A 5,238-nucleotide genomic window follows, 5' to 3' on the forward strand; every position below is an offset into this window, starting at 1 on the left:
GACTTCTTGCTTGGAAGGTTTCTCAGCTTTTCTAAGAATAATTTTTTAAAGTATTATTTATGCTCGAGTATAGTCTTCAATGATTTAAGTAGTTCAACCATTTTATTGAAATATTAGAATTATTTGACCAAGATGACACAGGTACAGCTGTGCGTAGTTGAAGTATGCTGGGTAGCATTTTGGAAAGTTGAAGAATATACTGCCATCGTTAGCAGTAACTGTAGATGTTAATGGAAGTTCTAAGTTAAACAAAAAGGTATACAGTCTCTTTCACTTAGAGATAGTTGTCTGTTCACATTATTAACAGAATATCTCTGACAAACAGTTGTCTGTTCACATTATTAACAGAATATCTCTGACAAACAGTTGTCTGTTCACATCATTAACAGAATATCTCTGACAAACAGTTGTCTTTTCACATTATTAACAGAATCTCTGACAAACAGTTGTCTGTTCACATCATTAACAGAATATCTCTGACAAACAGTTGTCTGTTCACATCATTAACAGAATATCTCTGACAAACAGTTGTCTGTTCACATTATTAACAGAATATCTCTGACAAACAGTTGTCTGTTCACATCATTAACAGAATATCTCTGACAAACAGTTGTCTGTTCACATCATTAACAGAATATCTCTGACAAACAGTTCTCTGTTCACATCACACAAAGGGATAATTCCACATCACCATAAACCAACAAAAAAAAGGGTATTTCAAATTCATGAAATCCAAAATACCAAGAATTGTTGCAGAAATTGCAAAAAAATGAAATATCACATCTGAAGTGTATTTGCTATATTAATATCCAGAGAATATGACAGATTAAGACACCCTGAAGGTTTTCAATGAAGATAATAAAATGTCCACCTGAAATAAGTTGTTGACAGGAAAGAAAACACGCAATGATCCCTTTCATATGAATCATATATATATATAACACGTAATGATCCCTTTCATATGAATCATGTAACACGTAATGATCCCTTTCATATGAATCATGTAACACGCAATGATCCCTTTCATATGAATCATGTAACACGTAATGATCCCTTTCATATGAATCATGTAACACGCAATGATCCCTTTCATATGAATCATGTAACACGCAATGATCCCTTTCATATGAATCATGTAACACGCAATGATCCCTTTCATATGAATCATATAAAACACGTAATGATCCCTTTCATATGAATCATATAAAACACGCAATGATCCCTTTCATATGAATCATGTAACACGCAATGATCCCTTTCATATGAATCATGTAACACGTAATGATCCCTTTCATATGAATCATGTAACACGCAATGATCCCTTTCATATGAATCATGTAACACGCAATGATCCCTTTCATATGAATCATGTAAAACACGTAATGATCCCTTTCATATGAATCATATAAAACACGTAATGATCCCTTTCATATGAATCATATAAAACACGCAATGATCCCTTTCATATGAATCATATAAAACACGCAATGATCCCTTTCATATGAATTGCTGCTGATCAGGAGTGTTGCATTACAGCATTTGTGCCAAGAGAGAAGATCAAGCATTTCATTTAATGACCCTAAACAAAAACGGTTCATATTATTTTAGTTCAATGTCATTTCCACTGATCCTCACCATGAGAATCAACCCCCTTTCCCACAGTTCCAGCATCTCTTTACTCTAGTACACTGCTCTTCCACAATAGTCTATTTCCTCTGATATTGTCAGACAAATGTTTCTTCAGGCACCAATAAAAGAGCATCTCACATATCTACCAGAAACACAACTTCAAAACATGTTATGTTTACATTTTGCAACCAATAACACAAGGAAATGAATTGTTTCGCTGCCAGATAAGGCTCTGCTGATAGCCAGGTGTAACAGTTGGGAGGGAGGGAGGGAGGGAGGCAACCTCAGCCAGCTGCTGTGAAAAAAGAACAGGTCCTGTAGTGAGGCCATGCAGTGTTACTTCACTATATATATATATATGCATTCTCTGACGCTCCTGCAAATCCCATCACATCTCTTTATGGATCAGTGGACCCCTCCTCCAGACCAATGGGTCAGCAAGGGCATGAAGTCTGTCCCTGCTAACTAGGCTGTATAAATAACTCATCCCCAATGACTGTCTGCTCCATCTACCTCCTTTATCATTGTTTAGTAGATCTATACTTGATCAATAAACGTCAATAAAATACAACCACCGATTGTTACCTTGTTTCTGTTTTCTCAAAGATGGCAACTCAGCGAAAATGCACGTGCCAGTTGAATCTCCGTTGACGTAGGTCCTAGGTCTCCAAATACTCATTGTCCAATCAAATCACACAATCTAAGCCTACGTCATTGGAGATTTCAATTGGTACGTGCGTTTTCGCTCAGAATCTTCCTTCAACGTGAAGTGGAGTTTAGTCAGCGAGGGTAGCTGATGATCGTGGTCTGGAGACTTCTTATGTAACACTTACTGGGCCTGTGACTTTATTGGCAGCCAGTGGAGAAAGTGAGGGTACACCTTTCCCCTTCCACACATTTACCCTGGCGTTCATCAGGCTTCGGGCTAAACATCTCTCTTGCAGAAACCCTGGCGTTCATCAGGCTTCGGGCTAAACGTCTCTCTTGCAGAAACCCTGGTGTTCATCAGGCTTCGGCTAAACGTCTCTCTTGCAGAAACCCTGGTGTTCATCAGGCTTCGGCTAAACGTCTCTCTTGCAGAAACCCTGGTGTTCATCAGGCTTCGGCTAAACGTCTCTCTTGCAGAAACCCTGGCGTTCATCAGGCTTCGGCTAAAAGTCTCTTGCAGAAACCCTGGCGTTCATCAGGCTTCGGCTAAACGTCTCTCTTGCAGAAACCCTGGTGTTCATCAGGCTTCGGCTAAACGTCTCGCTTGCAGAAACCCTGGCGTTCATCAGGATTCGGCTAAACTTCTCTCTTGCAGAAACCCTGGTGTTCATCAGGCTTCGGCTAAACGTCTCGCTTGCAGAAACCCTGGCGTTCATCAGGCTTCGGCTAAACGTCTCTCTTGCAGAAACCCTGGCGTTCATCAGGCTTCGGCTAAACGTCTCTCTTGCAGAAACCCTGGCGTTCATCAGGCTTCGGGCTATAACAAATATAACTATTTATCAGTATTATAAGAGCACTAGAAACATGAAGAAAACAACTGAATATCCACCAATAACAAATAAAGAGCTGGTTGCTAAGAGACGTCAATCACATCAATGCCAGTCTAACAGCCATGATGATCTGTAGGGAAACAAACGGTAGCATTACCAGAGCTAATTGAAGTTGTGGACAGCCTTCAGCATGAACCCCGGAAACATGAGAGAAGATGCATGGGAACAGAGGGGGTCTGAGGACTGAGAGGGCTGGAGGCTATACAGTCTACCTGATATGATAGTCTGATATAATGATGTTTGTTCCCAAACCTTAGCCTGTTCCCAAACCTTAACCTGTTCCCAAACATTAACCTGTTCCCAAACATTAACCTGTTCCCAAACATTAGCCTCTTTCCAAACCTTAGCCTGTTCCCAAAAATGAGCCTGTTCCCAAACCTTAACCTGTTCCCAAACATTAACCTTAATCTCTAAATAATCTAATTAAAGTAACCATAATTAAACCAATTAACATAATTGTGTGAATAAAGTAATTGTGTGAGTATATTTTCAAATATCACAAAACGTTTTGACGACATTAAACTATTCTAGCTGGGAAGTACTAAAGTCTAGTTGGAGTGCTGAAATGCTGAGAAAATTAATGTTGACATGACAGAACATCAGACTGTTTTCTAAATGTGGTCAGGATCATGACGATATGACACAGCCATCTGTCCTCTCTAGCCATCAGGATATTTAAGGAGAACCTGACACCCCAAACCCGGCCCGGTGCAGTGTGGTCTTTGGCATGCTGCAACAAATGTCAGAGACGTCAGCAACTGTCTTCAGCTGTACACTACCAGTAGGATGAACAGGAACACATACAGACACACAATATAGATGAAGAGCTGAATGTCTGAAAGGTCCTTAACTGCTACTGAAACGCTAATAACCTCCACCTGATTGTACAGTAACCAAGTACTATGCCTTAACAATACAAACCACCACCCTCTCCACTTGCTCAGTAGGTCCCACATTTCAAAGTGGCACCCCCTAGTGGTGGCTAGGGAATAGCGCAGACAGAGTGTAGCTGTTGACAGAAGGGTAAACACCGGTAGGACTTATTGCCTACAGGGATAGTCTTTCACCACGCCTCAACACACTGTAGATCACACAAACCTGCCCAGATCGCTATGGAGACAACACGCCAAATAAAAGTTCCCAACTGCTGCAAAATAATTCTAATTAGTCCAAGAAGGCTATAAAAGATATTGGCTGTGGTAAAATATCAAACAATGTCCTTGTATAGTTCTTAAAAAGGTAAGAAATAAAAAAATCATGACCATTAATCTATTCAATTTAAAAGGTACACTCTAAAAAAGGTACCATCTGGGATATTTCTGGTTGTTCATGTAACGTCTTTCTTCTATGGACGAAGGATCGGACCAAAACACAGCGTGGTTAGTGTTCAACATGTCTAATAAAGACTATAAACACTACAAAATACCAAAACAACAACTGTGGAAAAAACCAAAACAGTCCTATCTAGTGCATAGAAACAAAGACATAAGACAACCACCTACAAAACCCAACACAAAACAGGCTACCGAAATATGGTTCCCAATCAGAGACAATGACTAACACCTGCCTCTGATTGAGAACCATATCAGGCCAAACATAGAAGTTTGTGAAGTCTTAGTCCACATATTATGTACATGGAGGCCCTGTTGATAGTTCTGCACAGTGTTATTGTAGCTTTAGGCCTATAAGGCAACAGTAAAAGCATCAATGGTAAGACACATCTCTGGCCAGGGACCTAACTTTGGTTTCAGAGGTGTTATCCTGTCACTACAGTGGTTTCAGAGGTGTTATCCTGTCAGAGGTGTTATCCTGTCTCTACAGTGGTTTCAGAGGTGTTATCCTGTCACTACAGTGGTTTCAGAGGTGTTATCCTGTCACTACAGTGGTTTCAGAGGTGTTATCCTGTCACTACAGTGGTTTCAGAGGTGTTATCCTGTCACTACAGTGGTTTCAGAGGTGTTCTCCTGTCACTACAGTGGTTTCAGAGGTGTTATCCTGTCACTACAGTGGATTCAGAGGTGTTATCCTGTCACTACAGTGGTTTCAGAGGAGTTATCCTGTCACTACAGTG

Source organism: Oncorhynchus kisutch, unplaced genomic scaffold, assembly GCF_002021735.2.
Source record: "Oncorhynchus kisutch isolate 150728-3 unplaced genomic scaffold, Okis_V2 Okis03b-Okis08b_hom, whole genome shotgun sequence".
NCBI lineage: Eukaryota > Metazoa > Chordata > Actinopteri > Salmoniformes > Salmonidae > Oncorhynchus > Oncorhynchus kisutch.